Source organism: Panthera tigris, chromosome B2 (assembly GCF_018350195.1).
Source record: "Panthera tigris isolate Pti1 chromosome B2, P.tigris_Pti1_mat1.1, whole genome shotgun sequence".
NCBI classification, from domain to species: Eukaryota; Metazoa; Chordata; class Mammalia; order Carnivora; family Felidae; genus Panthera; species Panthera tigris.
Window position 1 is genome coordinate 120,102,515 of NC_056664.1, and position 22,617 is coordinate 120,125,131.

A 22,617-nucleotide genomic window follows, 5' to 3' on the forward strand; every position below is an offset into this window, starting at 1 on the left:
TAATATAATTATAAAATGGTCTGTCCACCAGAAAAACAACAATCTCAAATGTGTATGCACCGATAAACATAGGTAAAAAATATGTGAAGTGGAAATTAATGGAACTGAAAGGAGAAAGAGAGACAAATCCGCAATTATTGTTAGAGAATTCAACACCCTTCACTCAACATTTGGTAAAACAACTATACAGAAATTAATAAAGGATATAGAACTTCAACGGGTTCTTAAGAAGGCTTTCCTTACTCTAGGATTATTATTAAAATTTTCTAAAATCTTAGTTAAGCTTGGAATTAATTTCTGCATATTATATAAAGAAGTGATTTAACTTACTTTTTTCCAAGTGAATAGTCATTTGCCCCCAAATAATCTATTAAATAATTCATTCACTGCCAATTAATTTGAAATGTCAACTTTATCACATACACATTTTTTTTAACTTAAAGGACAACCCAAAGTAGTATACTCTGTAAACTTCGGTTACTATAAACTACAAATATAGGGAATAGCCAGAAGCATATATAATCCATCCCACCTGTCAAATACCCTAAAACTTGCCCCCAGTTGTACTATGAAGCAGTAGAGAGCTGGTTGTGAGCCACTTTAAATGATCTGTGGGTACGACTCCATTTACTCAACTGTGCTGCTTACATAGCACATATAATATATAAAACATATTATATAAAACATTATATAAAACATAACATATTCTATAAAACACATATAATATAAACTATTATATAAAATGGGGTTCTATCATTTGCTACTGTTTTCATTTTAAGGGTGTTCTTGAGAACCTAAAATGCTATGCTCACCGATTTCACTAATGTTCCAGAATGCCAGGCATGGCTATACTTCTCCTGTCGATTGGTTTGTTTCTCTTCTTAATACTGTGACTGAGGTAATATGTACAGATGCTTTGCACAGATGCTTAAAGGATCACAGACAAATCCTTGGTAGCAAAATCATAGCAAATATTCAGGGACATGTAGCCAATTTGATGCACTGACTCCACCAAAGGAATCGTGTTTGTTTTCTTCACTCTCATCGTCCCTTTGTCATATTCTCCTCTCTCACTTATTTTTCATTTTTATCCATAATCAGTTAACTCGAAGTATGAGAGATTGTCTGGATAATCTGGGTGGGCCTGAGTCAATCAGTTGAAAGCCCTTAAAATCAGAGTGGAGGTTTTCCTGATGTTGAAGAAATTCCATCTGCGGACAGAAGATTCAGTCTGTGCCCCAGAGTACACTTGTAAGAATAAAGCCTTTATCCACTGTTGGGATTCCAAACAGCATTGCTTCTGATCAATGAACTCACTTCACAGCAAATAAGTATGGCAATAAGGGCCCATATTCATGGAAATCACTGGTCTTACCATGTACCCTACTATCTTAAAGCAGCTAACTTCACAGTATGGTAGAATGGCCTTTTGAAGACAGTTGCAGCACTCGCTAAGTTAGCACTAACTCTGGCTGAGCTGGCACAATGTCCTCCAAGAGGTTGCACATGCTCTAACTCAGCACCCAATACACGCTGTGCCTCCCATAGCCAGGATTCCCAGGTCCAAGAACCAAAGGGTGGAAATGGGAATATTCCACTCACCATTAACCCTTGTGATTCACTACTGAAATTTTTGTTACTTGTCTACATGACCTTACACTCTGCTGGTCTAGAAGTCTTAGTCCCGAAGGGGAAGAATTGTTCCACCGGGAGACACAAAAACTATTCCACTGAACTGGAAACTGAAACTGCCATCCTCCCACTTTGGGGTCCCCATGACTCTGAAACAACAGGCCAAAAAAAAAGTGGTTACTATATTGGCTGGAATGATTTGACTTGATTAACAAAGAAATTGGGTTATGACTACATGATGAAAGTAGGAAGAATATACAGGAGGTATCCTAGGGCACCTGTTAGTACAATCAGTTCTCCTAATTTGTGGCGGTTATGTTCTACAAAGCCACTGCAAATAGAGTTAGGAAATACTGAACCATGGCTCCTATGGGAAATATGTATATATTTCATATATATACACACATTTCTAACATAAAGTACAATTTTAAATCCTAGAACAATTCATCTTGGTAGATTCTATTTTCTTTGTTTTACAAAAGTGAAAATGCTCCAGCCATCTCAAGGTAAAATGTTTAATTTTTTTTTTAATGAAAATGAGGTTCAGAAGTGTTAAGCGACTTGCCTGAATCTGCTCCACTAGCAGACGCCAGATTTGGGATTCAAATCCCGCCCAAATGGCCCCAGAGTTGGAGTTTCTTGCACGACACTGCGCTATACCTGACTGGCTTCATTCTCTGGTCATCTCTGTATAGGTGCTGAAATGAGAAGGCAGAGAGAGCATCATCTTGTTTGTAACCTCACCTAGAAATAAGCCCAGTGGGCATTCAAATTTTTCTCTGTGCGTTTCAAGAATGAACATAAAAGCCAGAAAGTATTGCTTTGGGGCTTATAAATAAATTTTAAATAGGTGTATTTGCAAATATGGAATCTTTGAAAAATGAGAGTTGACTGTCCTATCTTGCCCTCCATATTAGTCAGACCTCTTTAGAAAAATAGACTAATACAATAGATAGATAGATAGATAGATAGATAGATGCTGTAAGGAACTGGCTTATTTAATTATAGAAGCTAAGATGTTTCACAGTCTGCCATCTGCAAGCTGGAGACCTAGGAAAGCCAGTGATATTCCAATCTGAATCCAAAGTCCTAAAACCCAGAGTAGCCAATGTGTAAGTTCCAGCCCAAGCCCAAAGGCCTGGGAACAGGAGATTTAATGGTGTAAGTCAAAATTTGAGGACAGAAGAAGACCATCTCAGTTCAAGCAGTTAGACAGAGCGAGTCAATTTCCCTTCTTCTGCCATTTTCTTCTAACCCAGCGCCCTCAATGGATTGGATGGTACCCATCCACATTTAAGAGGGTGATCTGCTTCACTCAGTATACCAATTCAAAAATGCTACTCTCATTTGGAAACACCCTCACAAGCACACCCAGAAATACTGTTTAGCCAACTATCTGGGCACCCTATGGCCCACTCAAGTTGACCTCCAAATTAAGCATCACACCCTGTAGTAAAGCAAATGGAAAACTGCAACAATCCAATTCAGCCAGGGTTACTAACAACCCAGAACTTTACAAACGAAAGTTTGGGTCACCCTACCATGTAAAGAACCAAAATTAATGAGGTGCTTGCTGAGGGCAAAGGGAATAGGGAAGGGGTAGTGGGAGAAGATGCCTACAAATACCAACTAAGACATGTAACCAGCTGCAGAAATTGGGGCTGCACTAGGTGTGAGCGTTTCTTCCTTGTTTTGTCATGAATGTGTCTGTATGCATATTATTTTAACGAATTATTTTTGTTTTTCCCCTCTCTTATCCCCTTATCATACAACATAAGATGTATTATTTTTTTTTAATTTTTTTGATGTTTATTTATTTTTGAGACAGAGAGAGACAGAGCATGAACGGGGGAGGGTCAGAAAGAGAGAGAGAGAGAGACACGGAATCCGAAGCAGGCTCCAGGCTCTGGGGTGTCAGCACAGAGCCCGACGCGGGGCTCGAACTCACGGACCGTGGGATCGTGACCTGAGCCGAAGTCAGACACTCAACCCACTGAGCCACCCAGGCGCCCCTAAGATGTATGAATAAAGTTAACTTTGTATCATACCATTTAAGGTACAGTCTGTCAAAGAGAAGAGTGAATATCACCCAAGCACTCTGCATCCTCTTGCGGAGAAAGGCTGGGTATGTTTTGTTGCATGCAGGATGTGTGACGTCAGGTGGAAGTAGGACTTTGTTGTCGCCTTTATTTGGAGCATAAGTATCATTTATAGAGGTGTGCATAGGTGCCACGCTGACAAAGAGTGAACTGTAATGGCTTTTTTTTGACATGTCAGCTTGCCAACGTTATAGTCCCAGTTATGAAACCAAAAGTCCACAATCAGTTAAAGTTGACTTTAAGTAAGAGTGAAGGTCTTGCATAATTTATAGGAGACTCATTCAATCATTTGAAAGGCCTTAAAAGCAGGGTTGAGGCTTCCTGGAAGAAAAAAAGAAACTCCACCTGTGGACAGCAATTTCAGCCCAAGCCCAAGATGCCCAGCTGCCTTCCTGACTTGCCTCGCCAGCACCCACAGTTCCCAGAAACCAACTCCTTGCAATAAATCTCTTAATACATACCTCCTACTGGTTCTGCTTCTCTGCCTGAACCTTCCCTGGTAGGCATGCCAAAAGAGAATTAAGGCTGCAGAGGGAGTTAAGGTGGCCGATCAGCTGAAGCTGACTGTAAGTGAGGGGGATGATTCTGCATGAATTGGGTGAACCTGATGCAATCACGGGGGAGTTAAGTGTGGAAGGGGAGACAGAAGCATCAGGGGCAGAGTGACGCAAAGGGAGAAAGAACCAACTGCTGTTGCTGGCTTTGAAGATGGGGGCCACGAGCCAAAATGCTGGCAGCCTTTAGAAGCTGGCAAAGACAAGGGAATGGAGTCTTCCCTAGAGCTGCCAGAAGACACACAGCCTTGCTGACACCTTGATTTTAGCCCAGTGAAACCAATTTCAAACTGCTGACCTCCCGAACTGTAAGATAACAAGTTAGTGTTGCTTCAAGCCACTGAGTTTGTGATTTGTTACGGCAGCGATTGGAAACTAACATACCAAATCTCTAAATATATATGTGAATGTGTTGATATAAGTGTGGACACAACAATTATAGCGTTGACTTAATTTATCCTTTGTAAAAGAAATTCAGAAAAAAAAATTACCATTGGGATTAGTATTATGTGAAAGATTGCTCAAATTAAAGTTTCTACTGAGACACTATAATGAAATCAATGTTGACACTCATGACAGGATCCCACTACGAAGAATTTAGGAAGAAAACTGTCTAGGAAAATTGGTTTCATTACCCTTGAATCTCTCAACCACATCAAGAATACAAAAGGGGCAGGAAAGTGTAGGGAGAGTTGGAAGACAATATGGTGGCATGGGGCTAAGCTATGAGCCCAATCCCACCCCAATTCCAAGAGGGAAAGGAGGAGCCAGCTATCTCGTGGGGTGGAGGGGGTTCCCCAGGGCTACTCAGATAAGCTCAGTGTTTTATTTTTATTTCTGTTCTGGGAAGGGATGCATGAGGGTTGGCTTTTTCTAAGGTGAAACAAGGAGTGGGATACTGGGCAAGGATCTATACACCCAGGGCCTGTCCCCACAGGAGAGAGGGAATAGGCTTGGGGTCACAATGGGCCCAGTCTAAGCAGACCACCTGGAGGGGCAGAGGGACCCAAGGGTTAAAATCCACACGTAGAGCCTCAGGTGGCCTCCAAGAGCGGAGATGCATCTGTCTGGGACAAAGGACAATGCCCTCAAGAGAAAGCTGGCTCTAAACATGTGCCAGGTCCAGACCCCATGAAGTCAGATTATAATGATACCCTGTTCTTATGACATCTTTCCCTTCCCCTTAAGAGTCTCTGGGACAACTTCCTGTTTCAACTTTACAAGATGAGAAACTGGCAGGGTTGAGGGTACAGGAAGGAACAAAAAGGGAGGAGAGATGGAGACGGGTTCAACTCTATGGCCCTTTGCCACTTGCGGCCCTAGGTTGGCCTGTGCTGGGGAGTTGAGCCTTAACACATAAGATAGCCCAGAACTTCTCTTCATATCTTGGGCTGGATATTCTACTTACTGAATTGAAACTCCGTGACACTTAGCACTGTCTTCTGAGAATGAGCAGAAAAGTGAGAGGCCAAACTTTCATTTAAGGAAATAAGAACAAATTCCCCCACTGAACACTTTTTAAAAGAGGCAGTAGCAGAATGGATGAATAAGGAAGTAAATAAAATATCTGAATTACATCAGTCTACCAGTTATATTTATTATACGGACTTTCCATTCCTCACAGTATATCCCACCTAGGTTAGAAAATCAGCACTAACTCTGTCTTCTTATGGTCCCCTGTTTCTGTAACACATAAACCGGAGACCTAGAATCATCAAGATTTCCTCTCTTGTATCTGCCCATTCAGTCTCTAATGTATTCTTCCTTTATATAGTTTTTATACTTCCATTCCTTCCTTCCTTTCCATTTTCCCTACTCTCCATTGTTCCATTATTAGGGTCCAGACTGCCTGATATCTTGGTTACTATGATAGCTTTCTCATTAGTGTCTTTGATTAGGTCTTAGAATCCCTTTCCAATTCAACTTAGTCTACACTGAAGCCAAATCTTCATGAAAATATAGTATCTCTCTATGCTTCTTTGCCTAGCATTCAAGGCCTTCCATGATCTGACTTTACCTTCTTCTCAACTCTAGGCCTACTTCTTCCCTATCCAATGTGTTTATTCCAGGTCAACAGGTATGCCCTGGATCTTTTACTTACGCTTGAAATAGCCTCGTGATTGTGGATACATTTCAGTTTTGTGAAATCCTATCCTTCCTTTAAAGTCGGACTCAAATGCCGCCCATCTCATGAAGCCTTTCCCAGCTGCCTCAGTTGGAAAGCTTAGTTGCAGTGTGAGTACGGTAGATTCCAGAAAAGTACACATCTGCCTAATTATAATTAAATCAAATAAGAACAGGAAGAAGCATAACCTTTGAAGGTTCCCACCAATATCGACTTGCCCTTTTAACGAAATTTATACATCTGAGTCAAGGATGAATTGACAAAAGGGACGTGACTGACATCAAGAAACAAAAGTCTGCGTTCTATATTCAGAACTTTCCAGGAAGATATGAGAGACAGAGGAAGTTTTGTCACAAAACAGTTACTTCTATGGTGGAATAGAGTTAACTGGGTTTTCACAGAGGTTGGGTGAAGGACCCACTTATATTGTCGGTGTGCAACCAGAAATCATATAGTAATCTGAACAAGAAAGTGTAATTTAAAAAGTTAACTACAAAAAAAGTAAAAATAAGGAAAATCAAAAATTAACTAGAACAAAAGATTAACTAGAAATAGAGAACCATGGGGCTGAGAAAGTATACCCACAGAGGGAACAAACTTGGAAAAGAGGCCCCCCTCCCAAGTCTAGGCCTCAGGCCTTATTAGAGAAGTCCACTGGACAGAAAAAATATCCCTGGATTATTCTGGGCCAGAAATGGCCCGTAGTTGATTGGAGCACAGGCTGGCATGGGACTAGGATGCAGGGAACATTCTTCTGGTGGGAGGCAGACAGAGTAACTGGTAAACTGGGAACCGTGGCTCGGATTCACTGGAAATTTGCCCTCTGGGAAGTGTGCAGGGGAAAGCCATCCACGAGAGGTGCCACACCTCCAAAGTCATTGTAAAGCCACCAGACGAGCTACTGGGTGGAGGTCCCCACAGGGAGGTGCTGTATTCTGCTGGCCACTGGCCCCTGCTGGCTGCCACTTGAGCTGGAGGAGCCTGGCCTGCAGAAGCTGGCCCATCAAAGGACCCCGCCGGGAAGGAACATAGTAAATGAATTTGAAAAAAAAAGAGCCCCTTCCTCCTGCAGTGTCCCTCCAGCGCCCTCTACTGACAAAGTTTAACGTGCCAGCTGCAAAGGAGAGATGCTTATAAAATCTAGCGACAAAAGAGTGGATTGGAGACTGAGAGGTAGTACGCTGATAACTGGAAGACTGCCCAAGCCATTCTCTTCCTGTGCTTTATTTTTCTATTCATCAGACAAAATGGATTTGTTAATCAACTTCCCAGGTACTTAAATCTCAGGATTTTTCCTGGCCATTACCATCGCTATCATCAAAGAATCCCAAGGGGACAAAAACATTTGTGGAGACTTGCTCTAGAATCGATGCTTACATACATTATCTCCCGAAGTAGCAAACTATAATAACAACCATATTAAACAATAAGCAGTATGTAAATATATGATATTAATCTTTCTATTTGAACCTATGGGAAACTAAAGTCCAAGAACACCTAGTCAGTAAATGATGGATCTAAGAATATGAACCTGGGACCATCTGATTAGAAAATCAGTACTCTTTTCACTAACAGCCTGAATTTCTCACCAAGGGACTATTTTTTTTTTTTGGTGTGCTAAGAATTCCGGGTGCCAGGCTGAAAATGCAGTGCCTCGACTAAGGCCTTGTCTTTGAGAAAACCCGCTGGAAATCAGTTGTTCCTTTTGTACCCACATCTCCACTGCTGGGTGATTCTAGCAGCCTAATGTTTATGGAGCACTGCGTGCTAGGCTTTGAGCTAAGTGCTATGCCTGCCTTTTCCTGACGAATCCTTGCTACAATCCAGTGGGTAGGTATTACTCGCCCCATTTTCCAGACGAGAAACTAAAGGCTGGACAGGTTAAATAACTGGACCAAAGTTATCACCCAAGTAGAGGAAGTAGGATCTGAACTCAAGCAGGTCTGACTCCAGAGCTCAAGTTCTTGACCATGCCATGAGGTCAGGGCCTTCTGTTGAACCCTTTATTTCGAATATGACTGATATTGAAGTTTTAAAAATATAGAATAGGGTCAATGTATTTTTCAGCTTCATTGAGTTCGGAAAGGAAATTGCGACTCGAGGTTATTAGGCTCCCGGAAGAATGTTAAGCTGTCTTACGGCGAGCGGTCCATTTCTCGGAGTTCTGGATCCGGTACCCCTTGTCCATTCTCATTAATTCCAGGTGAGGTAAGGCAGACCCGTGGGTACTTGACACAAGCAATTTGCAATAGTCTAGGATGAGGATAGCTGCTGCTACAGCAAATACTCCGGGCAAATTCATGTTTCATGGCCTTGTCTCTCACCCTGTGTCTGCCTGCTGAAAGCATCACATCCACGGAAGAGACCTCTGGGCAACTCAGCTGGTGAGTCGCCCTTGGTCTCCACTTTAGGTGTGGCCCGAAATAGATCTCAGTGCACATTTCCGTGACACTCACACTAGAGCAACACTTATATAACCACCGAGAGCAAATTCATCAAAATGCATAATGTTTAAGTAATTGCCTCACTTAGGCTTCATTAAATTCTACTTAATTATCTCATTTATACAACATGACTATCATGCCAAAAGTATTTGTGATGAAAGGTAGGAACAAAGGGAATTTTAAGAATTTAATACCCTATAAATATTATTTTACCTAATAGTTCTACAAAATAAAATGGGGCATATCTAGACCTACTTTTAAGATAAAAATGTATATATTCCTTCCGTAGACCTCTCAGTTGCAAACATTGATCAGTCAATTGTAACATCTTCCCGGGACTTAAGACAACTCCTGGTCTAAAGACTTCCGGATGCAGTCTAAGAAGGATCTCACGTTCTTGTAAATCTCACTAAGTGAATCACAATAACAATTACAAAAGTGGGTCATTACTGTTCTAATTAATGAAAATTCACGGAGCATAATTGCCTCAATTCTCACAATTCTCTGTATAAATCGCTCCTTGCTGTTCAAGTTCGTACCACACGGTGGCAGCCTTGTTTCTCGTTTCCAGGTCTGTATTTTCACAGCAGGGATCCTCCTTGTTACTGAATCGGTATCGGTTTTCGGGAGCAAGGAGCTGATGCAGGACAATGTCCTGGAGGAAGCCAGCAGGAAACATAGCGTGGGCCTTTGTTTGCTTGCTTATAAAACCAAACTGATCTCCAAAGTCCCTTCTAGCTCTAACTTAATTCCAAAGCTGACTGGAGACTGGATTGAAATCCAAGATTGTGAGGAGAGGAAGGTGGCACAGAGCCCCTGCAGGAGCAAGCCCAACAAACCCACGCCACATGAGGGACGTGGTGAGGGAGGGCACGAGTGAGAGTGTTCCCAGCATTTTCCAGAAGGAAAAGCAACAGCAACAGGCTCCGCAAACCTCTTTGAACGGTTGAGAGTCCCCAGGACAAAAGGAATTAATGAAGATTCGGATGGAAGTTATAAATGAGCTAGAAAACACTAGTTACAAGTGTTGAATTTCCAGACCCTAGAAAACGTCCTAAGATCAATCCTAATGTGTAAAATTACCATCTCAGGGGGAAGTTAGAAAGAATCAATTCCTAATGGAAGTAACTCTAGAGGGGAGCTGCAAAACCACCCCAAGCCAATCAAGGCATAGTTTCAGGGGGGATAATCAATACCTGATCAATAATATTATTGTAACTCCTCTCAAGAAAAACCAAATTAATAGATAGCAATCTGCATGCTGTCTAAAAAGGGGGAAACGGAAGAATTTAAGATGTTTCTGCAGCACTGTGCGGGAGAGACAGTCTTGATCACATTGCATATATAGATTTGGTCCATCTGAGGCATATGTACTTTTTAAAGAGATTTTTTTAACGTTTATTATTGAGAGACAGAGAGACACAGAGCATGAGCAGGGTAGGGGCAGAGAGGGGGAGACACAGAATCTGAAGCAGGCTCCAGGCTCTGAGCTGTCAGCACAGAGCCCGACACCGGGCTCGAACTCACCAACTGTGAGATCATGACCTGTGCTGAAGTCAGTTGCCCAACCAGCTGAGCCACCCAGGAGCCCCTGAGGCATATGTACTTTTAAGTAAGACATTTACTAGCCTAGTTTGAGAATGCTTGCCATTGAACAAATGTCCTGATCACTGGTTATTTCTGTTACAGAGAAACGATTTTATTTTCAGTATTTATTTGGAGACAATAGAGCAAAGTGTTTCAGAGCACAAGCTTTGGAATCAGCCCTTGCAAGTTCAAATTGTCCTCCCACCATGCGCAAATAAAAATCATTTTACTCTGCCTTTATTACAATTGTTTCGTTTTCTTATCTCACTTCCTGGGCTAGAACTTCTAGAACAAAGGGGAGAACATAATGGTGATAAGAGGCATCCTTGTCTTAGTTTTATTTTAATGACTATGCTGCTAGTCTAGGCTTGACAAATAATATAAATATGAAACACACTGAACATGTTCAAAGTCTGACTTTTCAGCGAGCCCAACCTTCCTCCCAATAAGGTAAATGCTAGCCTGGATTTTTTTGCTTATAGTATCCTTACTTATAAAAATTGTTCTCGTTACTTCTTTTTTTTTTTTTTTTTACCCTTCCTTCACAAGCGATTTTTAAGTTTGTTTCATTTTGCCTGTCTTTGAGCTGGGTTCATACTCTATGCAGCCTTTGTAACTTGTTCATAGCACTCAATATTGAATTGATTAATCCCCGTGATTGCTTCTAACGTCAGTTTATTCATTTTTGCTGCCATATAATATTCCCTCGTATAAACACACCGCAACTTGTCGCTTCTATTTTTTAAGAAAACTTTGGATTTGTTTACAAGTTTAGCTACTAGCAGTGTGGCCTTGAATATTTTTGTGTATGTATCCCAAAGCAAGAGTTACTCTATCACTGCTAACAAGATGAGATTGAGCATCTTTCCCTATGTTTGACTCATATTTTTATTTGTATCATCATGTTTCTTCTATGAAATGCTCTTTATGTCTTTTGCCCATTTTTCAACTGGGTTGTCTGACTTTTCCTTACCAATTTACAGAAGTTCGCTACTTCTCCATGTTTTTTCATGCCGTAAAGACATTCATTCTATTTTGTTCATAAAAATATTTATTTTGAGAGAGACAGAGACGGGGGGGGGGGCGGAGAGAGAGAAAGAGAGAGAGAGAGAGGGCATCAGAGAATCTCAAGCAGGCTCCACACTGTCAGTGCAGAGCCTGATGTAGGGCTCAAACTCACGAACTGTGAGATCATGGGTTGAGCCAAAACCAAGCATTGGATGCTTAACCAACTACACTCCACACAGGCGCCCAGGAGATTCATTTTAATGTTCTAAACTTGAGCTGCTTTATGATTATTGCTTTCGTAGCTTGTTTAAGAAATACTTCCCAGCCCTGAGATCATAAATCCAATATAACCATTTCATCTGCTTCCATGTTTTCCTTTTAAAGTCTTGAAACTTTACCTGTCACATTTAAGTCCTTCCTCGGGCGGGAATTGATATTCCTGTATGGTGTGAAGTAGGGGTCCTATTTTATAACCCATTTTCCTAGCACTGATAAGTGATTAGCTCATTCTTTCCCCACTGAAATCACAACACGACCTCTGACATATATCAGGTTTCCTTATACGAGTCTGACTTTGGCTCCTTATTCTGTTTGGCAAGTCAATTGATCTAACCCTACACCAATAGTCCATCATTTAACTATAGAGCTGTTTAATAAATTCTGCCTGTTCTTCAGGATTGTTTGTCAAAGCTCCTCTAAAAAATCTCGTGGGTATCTAGATTGGAATTCTATGGAATCTACAGCTCAGTTTAGGAAGAAATTACTTCTTTCAGATATTGAGTTTCCCTACCTATGAAAATGATATCTCTCTGCATTTATGTAAGTGTTCTTCAATTTAATTGAATAACATAATTTTTATATAAAGGCCTTGCATATCTTATTAGGAGCATTCCTACATGCTTCATTTTGTGGATTCTATATATCTTACATTTTTTATTACATGCGTTCAATTTTTGTTGCTGGATGAAGTGGATATGGTTGACGCTCAGTTTTCATTCCTACTCTTTCCTAGTATCACTGTTGTATTGTCACTGCCACTTCCAGCAGAGTCTGGAAGGCTAAAATCTACATTTTGCAGACTCTTCCGAAGCTAGTTTTATCTTTGTGAATTAGTTTCCACCAATCATGTAAATTTACAGGAAATTTGGAAGATGAAAGTAAGGCAGAGGTCATCTTTCTGACACTTCATCCGTGTTTGGCTAGTAAGTAAGCACGGTCATTGAGATGTGGAGCTCGTCTGCGGCAGTGTTCTAGAATCCAGTCACATTTCACAGGCATTGAGTTGAGAGGCAGTTGGGAAGTGGCTTTCCGATTTCACATTCCTGAATCGCAGCACTGGCAGTGTGTTACTGAATGCGGTGACCTGATTCTCTAACTTGTTTATTGTGGTCTTTGGAGGATCATTCTGTGTCGTTCTGAGCGTCATATTTGGAAGCCCAAAACTTCCAATGATTTCATATTCCTCTAATTTCCTCTGTTAAACTTCTGTTTAAAGTACTTGGAGTGGCTTTAGTTCCCAGTTGTTAGCTGATTTATAGAAACGCAACTAATTTTTATATTTTATTTTGCATTTCACAACCTTGCTGAACTCCTTTTCTTATTCTAGTAACTAATAAATTCTTTTGAATTTTATTTTCATATAAACATTTCATCTGCTAGACATAACCATTATGTTTTTAAAAATCATTGCATCTTTGGGGCACCTGGGTGGCTCAGTGGGTTAGGTGTCTGACTCTTCTTTTCTGTTCAGGTCATGATCGCAGGGTTTGTGAGTTCCAGTCCCACAGCAGGCTCTCTGCGGGCAGCACAGAACCCACTTGGGATCCCCTCAACGATCCATTTGGGATACTCCCCCACTCTCTGTGCACACACGCTCTCTCTCTCTCGCTCTCAAAAATAAACATTTTTTTTAAAAAGGGGGAAAAAATAAAAATCTTTCTATCTTTGGTATATTTTTCTTGCCATACTCACCTGGCTAAGACTCCAGTAGAGAGCTGGTTGAAACAAAGTAAAAGTTTAACAGCAATCGTCCTTGTTTGAGTCTCAATCTTAAAAGGGGAAGTGTTTGGTATTTCACCATTGGGTATGATATCTGCAGTAAAGATATTGTTGTTATTTGTAGATACTTTTTATCGGTTTAAGGAAATGTGGTTTTATTCCTGGCTTTATAAAAGTTATATTTTAAATCATAAATGTATATTGAAATACATCAAATCCTTTTTTTGTGTATCTATTGAAATATTCATCTACTTTTCTAGTCTTTTTTTAAAAAGTTTATTTATTTATTTTGAGAGACAGGGAGGAGAGAGAGACAGAGAGAGGGAGAGAGAGAACAGGGGAGGGGCAGAGAGAGAGGAAGAGAGAATCCCAAGGAGGCTCTGCTTGGGTTAGATTCAGGGTTTGAACCCATGAACTGTGAAATCATGCCCAGAGTCAAAACCAAGAGTCAGATGCTTACCGACTGAGCCACCAAAGGGCCCCTGATCCTCTAATCTATTCATTTAGTGGATTATAGATATTTACTTTCTTATATGAAAGCAACCTTGCAATCCTGGTATAAACTCACTTGGTCATGGTGTATTTTTCCTTTTTATGTATCGGCTAGTAGCTTAAGCACTTTTTTTTTCTCAATGTTTCTTTCTTTATTTCTGAAAAAGAGAGAGAAAGGGACAAAGAGAGAATCCCAAGCAGGCTCCTCTCTGTCAGTGCAGAACCCAACCTGGGGCTCGATCTCACAAACCATGAGATCATGGCCTGAGTCAAAATCAAGAGTCAGGCACTTAACCGACTGAGCCACCCAGGTGCTTCCAGTATTTTTTTTTTTTTTTTTAATTTTAAGCTATTTCAATAGCCGTGCCATGATATCTCATTGCCGTGTCTCTGCATTGCTTTAATAACTAATAATGTTGAACATCTTTACATGTGCTTATTTGCCACCTGTATATATTCTTTTTTTTTTTTTTTTTTTAACTCAAATCCAAATTAGTTAGCATCTAGTGTAACAATGATTTCAGGAGTAGATTCCTTAGTGCCCCTTACCCATTTAGCCCATCCCCCCTCCCACACCCCCTCCAGTAACCCTCAGTTTGTTCTCCATGTTTATGAGTCTCTTCTGTTTTGTCCCCCTCCCTGTCTTTATATTATTTTTGTTTCCCTTCCATTATGCTCATCTGTTTTGTCTCTGAAAATCCTCATATGAGTGAAGTCATATGATTTTTGTCTTTCTCTGACTGACTGATGTCACTTAGCATAATACCCTCCAGTTCCATCCACATAGTTGCAAATGGCGAGATTTCATTCTTTTTGATTGCCGAGTAATACTCCATTGTATATATATACCACATCTTCTTTATCCATTCATCCAGCGATGGACATGGGCTCTTTCCATACTTTGGCTATTGTTGATAGTGCTGCTATGAACATGGGGGTGTATGTGTCCCTTCGAAACAGCACACCTGTATCCCGTGGATAAATGCCTAGTAGTGCAATTGCTGGGTTGTAGGGTAGTTCTATTTTTAGTTTTTTGAGGAACCTCCATACTGTTTTCCAGAGTGGCTGTACCAGCTTGCATTCCCAACCACCTGTATATATTCTTTAATGAAGTGTCTGTTAAAGTCTTTTGCTCTGTGTTTTATTGAGTTGTTTTGTCATAATTGTTTTCTTACAATATTTTTAGAGTTTTTATAAGGCATATGACTTGCTAATACTCTCTCCAAGTCTATGGCTTACTTTTTCATTCTCTTCACATTTCTTTTGAAGAATAGAAGTTTTTAATTCTGATGAAATCCAATGTATTGGTTCTTTAATAGGTATTCTTTTGATGTCATATATAAGAAATATTTGCCTAATTTGAGGACATAAAGTTTTCCCTGTGTTTTCTTCCAGAAGTTTCATGGCTTAGGCTACACCTTTAAGTATAGGATCCATTTTGAATTAATTTTTATATATGCTTCAAGATATGGATTGAAGTTCTTTTTTCTTTTTTTTTTCCATTTGGCCACCAAATTATTCTAGCACCATTTACTGAGAAGATCATCATTTCTGAATTGTTTTGTTCAAGAATTTTGCCTAATGATTAAAACTGGCCAGTATTTTCATATCTCACACCCTCTTTGTAATGTTTGATAACAAGTCATTCTATGAAACTAGGAGTGTTTCCTATTTTTCCACTCTTTAGAACATTTTATATAAGCTTGGAACTATTTATCTTCTTTGAATGTTTGTTACCAGAGTGTTTGGTATCCTCAAAAGCCATCTGGGCCTGAAATTTTCTTTGTGGGAAAATTCTGGCTATTAAGTTCTTAGGTGTGGCAAAATATGTTTTCCTAGGAATGTGTCCTTTCTTCTGTATTGCCAAATCCTTTGCTGTATATATGAATGTTTATGATGTCCTCTAATCATTTTTTAATGTCTACAGCATTTAAAATAATGATCCCTTTTTGTATTCCTGATAGTAACTGTTTGTACTTTCTCTCTTTCTTAACTAATCTCAACTAAACAAATATTTGTAAGTTTTATTAATCACATATATATCAGCCATTAGCTCTTTGGATGTTACCTTTGCCTCTTTTCTCTCTCCTCTACTTCCTGGATTCTGATCAAATGTATGTTAACCATTTCTTTCCTGTCATTTACGCCAATACCTTTTCTTCTGTATTTTCTTTTTGTCTCTGTTTCATTTTAAAATATTGTTTCTAATTTATCTTCTAGTTCACCAATTCCCCTTCCAGCTGTGTTTGCTCTGCTATTAAAACCACTAATCAAGTTTTTAATTTCAGCTATTATATTGTTTTGGTTCTGGAAATTTCATCTCGACCTTTTTCAAACCTGCTTAGGTAATTTTTTTTCCTACAGGTATTTCAAATGTATCTTTTATTTTATTAAATAGTAAGCATAATTGTTTCATTACCTATTTGATAACTTTCTGAATCTAAATATTAAATATTTTTGACTCTATTTCTGATATTTGTCGTTTCTTTCGGTTCTTGCTCATGTGGTCTTCTTTACGTGCCTATATAAGTCTAACTATATATGCACTGGGAATAGCACTTGGAAACCTATTTATAGGAATAATTTGAAACCTAATAGAAATCTACCTTCTTACAGAGTGATCTGTGTTTCCACTGGGCACCCAGGGACACTATCAGTCTGAAATCAGTGTCTGGAAACAACTACTACCGGACTTGTTTACTTCAGGTACATTCTTACCCTCAGGATATAGCCCTTCGGTGTCTCACTTTGATGTCAGGAAGATCTCCTATTCAACTTCCCAATTAGTGCAATCACTGGGCTATTGCTGTGCCCTTCACTTATGGAGGACGTCAACATTAAAGTTTCAGGTCTCAGGACTGGCCAATACTCACCGAGCAAAAACACCTTCTGATGACTATTGACCTTTCCAGGTTCTTCCTTTTTCTTAATTTTGGTCTCAGAGTCTCTTATTCTCTTTTCAGTATGTGCTTCTAAGAAAGGCTTCTGGATTTTTCTCCCAGGATTTTTAGTAGTTTTCTGCAAAAGAATTAGTCAGTTACCAGAATCCTGAGGTCCATTCCTTTCTTCCTGAGTCATTTTTACTGTTCATACTTTAGGAAATTTCTCATTTCTTCAAAATGTTTAAATTTATTGGTAGAAAGTTGGTCTAGTGTTCTCTTTTTATCTTTTTAGTCTTTGGCACGTCTGAGGTTAAGACTCCCTTTTTCATTTCTAATTATTTTTATTTAAGCTTTATCTCTTATTTTTCTTGGTCAGACTCATACAACTGTTGTCTACTTTATTATTCTTTTTTAAAAATAAGTAGAATCCTCTGTATTTTCTTTGTGTTTTCTATTTCATTAATTCCTGTTTTTATCATTTTTTTTCTATTTTCTTGGAGTTTCTTCAGCTTTTTATTCTAATTTCCTTTTCTTTTTATTTTTTTTTTTTATTGTTTATTTATTTTTAAGAGGGAGAGAGACAGAGTGCTAGTGCGGGGAGGGGCAGAGAGTGAGGGAAACACAGAATCTGAAGCAGGCTCCAGGCTCCAAGGTGTCAGTACAGAGTCTGATGCAGGGCTCAAACTCAGGAAGTGTGGGATCATGACCTGAGCTGAAGTTGGATGCTTAACCGACTGAGCCACCCAGGTACCCCTCTTTCTCCAACTTCTTAAGTTGGATACTTAGCTCATGAATTTTCAGGCTTTTTTCTTTAACACAAATCAAAGGGTTTTTAATTGTATTAATTAATCTCTACTAGTTTTTATCTGTGTTATCTATTAATAGTTCGGAGAGATTTATTGGCATAGCTAATCTGATATAAATTTGTCAAATTTTAACATTATATCTTCTAATTTTTGCTTTTATTTTGCTGATATTAATGTGGCTACTACATTTTTATGATTAGCATTTTTCTGGAATCTTTTTAATATTTAACTTTCATAATTTCTGCTATTCATATATAATAAATCTTTAGAGATCTTCTATTTCTTTTTCATTCAGCTCGATGGGCCTCGAGCTCACAACCCCTAGATCAAGAGTCACATGCTCTACTTGTTATTTTTTTTAAGTTTATTTATTTATTTTGAGAGTCAGAGAAAGAGAAAGAGAGAGAGAGCACACAGGAGCAGGGGAGGGGCAGAGAGAGAGGGAGAGAGAGAATCCCAAGCATGCTGTGCATTGTCAGTGCAGAGACTGACTTGGGACTCAGTCCCACAAACTGTGAGACCATGACTTGAGCTGAAATCAAGAGTCGGACGCTTTACTGAGCCACCCAGGCACCCCATGTCACATGTTCTTCTGACTGAGCCGGGCAGGTGCCCCCATTTGCTTATTTTTTTAATCCACCAAAACAATCTCTGTTTTTAAGCTGGCGAACTCAATATATTTACACAGAATATAGTTGAATTACTTGTAATCTATTATGTTTTTTGCATGTGAGTTTGTTTAGTAGAAATTTACAACTTTTTTCCACTCTTACTTTACATCATCTCTTTGTTCCACTTTTTCTATGTCTTTTTTCTCTCTTGACTTTATGTTTGTTTAGTTGTTTGTTTTATTATTTAATTTTTGCCTTCTATCACATGGGAATATATACACTATTTTTTATTCTCTTTATAGTAGTAGTAGTCTTTTAGTAATCTTATTTAACAACTCAACAAGATCTAAAACCCATCGTACTGTAACTTCTTTCAAGCAATACAAATCTAAGGATACTTTTCCTGCACCAACCTCCACCCTGCTACCCCAAGTTAAGGAGTTGGTAAATGTACAGGGTAAAATTTCCAGAGTAAAAATTAAAAAGTTAATTTTCATACCACTAGAGGGCGAGATGCATTTTTCAAAATGACTTGTTTTACACACTTCAAAATAATGTTATGGTAAAACCCTGGTTTGTGAGCATAATTCATTCTCAAAACATGCTTGTAATCCAAAGCACTTGTATATCAAAGTGAATTTCCCCACCAGAAATAACGGCAACTCAGATGATTCGTTCCACAACCCAAAAATATTCATATAAAAATGATTACAATGCTGTGATATAATACAAAATAATAAGGAAAATACAAAATGTAAAGAAAAATAAACAAATCAACCTGCACTTACCTTTGAAAAGCTTCATGGCCGGTGTGAGGGAGACAAGAGAGAGGAGGGTTATTGTGTAGGACAGTTTTCACACTTTCAGTCTCACTAACGGAATCACCGCTGTCTATTGGCTCAATGGAATCTTTTTTCTTTTCATGCAACTTTAACAAGGAACCTGTCCAATGACACACGGCTTTTGCTTCCTTTTGAGGATTTCGTGAAAATGTGACATTGCATTGTTATTAAACAGATTCACTGCTCACGCTGCTCAGCCGTTTTTGCGTAGTCCTTTCCTACAAAATTGTGTACTCTTCCCCACGTTTTATACATCTCCCTAATCTCATCTGAAGTGAGGGATTCCTCCACCTTTGTCTCCTCCTCCTCTACAGACGAGACACAGACGTAGACTTCTTACAAAATTTTGCAGTTTTGGCCACTTGCAGACCTCGTTTGTACCTCTCGATGATTTCCTTCTTAACTTCCACTGTGATCATTTCCTTCTCGTTAACTGCCTTTCTTTTCAACCTTTTTCTGCATGGGGGCCATTGTATACACTCTCACGGGTGTTGACTACAGTACAGTATTAATAAAATCTTTTTACATATTGTATTTAATGTAACTGGCAATAAGGCAGCAGAGGAAAGGGTCTATATCTGCAGGCAGCCTGACCTAGAATGAAGCAAAGCATTCCTAAACTTACTCTTGTATGGAAAAGCAAAGGACTGTCCATAGGTGCTTTGAAGTGACAAAAAATCCACTAGTGCCAGTTGTGGGCAGCTTCCAATGTTCTGAAAAACCACTGATTTCTGCCAAACACCGTGGGCTGAGACGGAGCATCTGAACATTGAAGATGATCACCCACAATCCTGCAGCGAGCGAGAGAGAGAGAAGAACCATTGGCTCAATTGCAGTCATGTGATATTCGGCATCACGTACTACCCATATTATAAGACATCGCTTGTTTATCAAGTTAAAATGTATTAGAAATGTTTGCTTGTCTTGCGGAACACTCACAGAACAGGTTACTCGCCATCCAAGGTTTTAACCGTATTTATATTAGTTGCAAATTGAATGATCTATCAAACGACCAAACAAACTTTTGTTTCAAGAATGTGGCCTGAAGATACATATACTCTAGTATTTTAAGATTCAATTAAATTAACGGAAGAAATATAAACATAAAAATTAATTCAGAGCAGCACAAGAAATGAGTCTGAGGTGCCACCAGAATCACAGAACAGTGGAGAGTTTCTGAATCATGTAAAGCAGGAGCCACACTAGAGCATTAAATCTGAGATGGGGGGGGTGGGATGGCAGGAGGGGGACACAGGAGGCTCCATTTTGTGTATGTACATTTGTGTCGTCTGACTTTCTACAAAGAAAACGTACTCGTGCATCATTTGTGTAGGAAAAAAAGGTTATTCCATAGTCATTTATAAATAAACTATATGGATAGAGATTTGATGATAAAAACCTAACAGAGCTGAGGATCTCTGAAGCTTGTACATTTGACCAATGTTGTAAGAACTCCTCCAAAAGGGGGCTAACATCAGAGACAGCGGAGGTCTTTAATTCACATGGAATGTATTTTTGTTATGAAATAAAGATCTGACTGCATATATATTTTTTCCAGTGGAGAGTCAACTGTCTCAATACCATTTACTGGTTAATTACCCTTTTCCAACAGAGTTGAAATGCACCTTTATCATTTAATAGATGCCTTTAAATACATAGATATGTTTTCTATTTTTATTTTTTTTTAATGTATATTTATTTTTGAGAGCAAGAGAGTGTGAGTGGTGGAGGGGCAGGGAGGGAGGGAGACACAGAATCTGAAGTAGGCTCCAGGCTCTGAGCTGTCAGCACAGAGCCTGACTTGGGGCTCGAACTCATAGACTGTGAGATCATGACCTGAAGTTGGACACTCAACTGACTGAGCCACCCAGGTGCCCCTGTTTTCTATTCTTTTCCACTCATATTCTGTCCGTCCCTGCCCCAATTCTATACTATATTAATTATTGTTGCTTTAAAAAAATTTTTTTAGTGTTTATTTTTGAGACAGACAGACAGACAGACAGACAGACAGAGTGTGAGCAAGGGAGGGGCAGAGAGAGAGGGAGACACAGAATCCGAAACAGGCTCCAGGCTCTGAGCTGTCAGCACAGAACCCAACGTGGGGCTTGAACTCATGAACCATGAGATCTTGACCTGATCTAAAGTCAGATGCTTAACCGACTGAGCTACCCAGGCCCTCCCATTATTGTTGCTTTTTAATGTGTTTTTAGATCTGGCAGTTAAACATATGATTTTTTCTTTTGCAACACTATGTCATGCTCCTGCATTTTATTTTTCAGGTGAAATTTAGAATTTAATTAATTTTCTTAAAAATTATCATTAGCTATCAATTGGAATAACATTAAATATGTAGATACATTTGAGGAAGATCGACTTCTTTATACCACTGAGCCTTTCCACCCACGCAGTTTTACATTTGCTTGTCTTTTTTCTCCATCTTCTGTCTCCACTTCTCTTCCTATGTCACTTTGTTATCCGCTAGTGAACATTATTCTCTTCCTTACAGGATATATCAGCTCGTTGTGTCAGTTCACACCTTACCCAATTTTACTGCCAGAAAAGAGGACTGTTCTTTTTCCCAGCTGTGCCTCAGTAAGTCCTGGAGTAGGACACTCTTCGGCCTGGCTTGGTCACTTACCCTCTTCCTCACCAATCACAGGAGCCAGGAAAGTGGGGTCGTGAGTCCAATCAGGAGAGGTAAACTGCACAGGGATTTGAGCAAAAACAGTATAACATAAAGAATTTTTAACTATCACAGGAAACTGGGAGTATTAACGGGCTGGCCAGCAAGAAACAAAGAAAACACAAAAGAATATAGAAACCGCACATTTGAGGGGCAAGCACTATTCCAGCGGCTGGGTTGGAGATTCAAGGAACAGACTTGCACACTCTCCTCTCGCCCCCAATACAGCTGAGTTCCAGGCCTAATTGGAAAGGGCAAGGCCATGGCTCACTGAAATTTGGTAGGATGCTTTCCAGAGAGAAGTCATAAGAAATCCACCTTCTAACTGCTGCGGAAAGCAGTTCACAGGAGATGTCTCACGGCGGGGAGGCTCTCCTACAAAACCTCACGATAGGGAGCAGGGGTGGCGGCTACCTATGCTGTAGGAGGCAGACACTGGAGAAGCTGCTGACGCTGTAGGAGCCCCATGAACTACAGAAACCTGCCTGACCGCTGGGCTCCATAAGCATCTCTACAACAGAACGATGCTGTATTTCTATGGAAGAAGACACTGCTATCCTCCTTACCAGTAAAATGCTCACCCTTTTCCCAAAAAAGGAGACACAGGGTCCTCAGATTCATCACATCCATTGCTAGCTATATTACTTAGTCCTCAGGTTCAGTCACCATTCCACTGAATATTGTTACTTAAAGACTAATTGTAAGGTTAACTTATGTAGCGAGTTGCATTGTGGCCTCAGGAGATAGGTCTACGTTCTAGTGCCCAGTTCCTGTGAACGTGTCCTTTTTTGGAAACAGGGTCTTTGAAGACATCATTCAATTAGGGATCTTGAGATGAGGTCATCCTGGATTTA

At 39.7% G+C, this 22,617-nt stretch overlaps 1 long non-coding RNA gene across 1 annotated transcript; it reads right to left on the minus strand.

The window, feature by feature from the left end:
• Positions 1 to 2,182: 2,182 nt before the first annotated feature.
• On the minus strand, positions 2,183 to 19,728 carry LOC122238741. Its single transcript, XR_006217873.1, has 4 exons — positions 19,706 to 19,728; positions 19,027 to 19,036; positions 16,813 to 16,957; positions 2,183 to 2,330 (listed from the first exon to the last, which is right to left on the minus strand). It is a non-coding gene; the product is annotated as an uncharacterized LOC122238741 (long non-coding RNA).
• Positions 19,729 to 22,617: the final 2,889 nt, after the last annotated feature.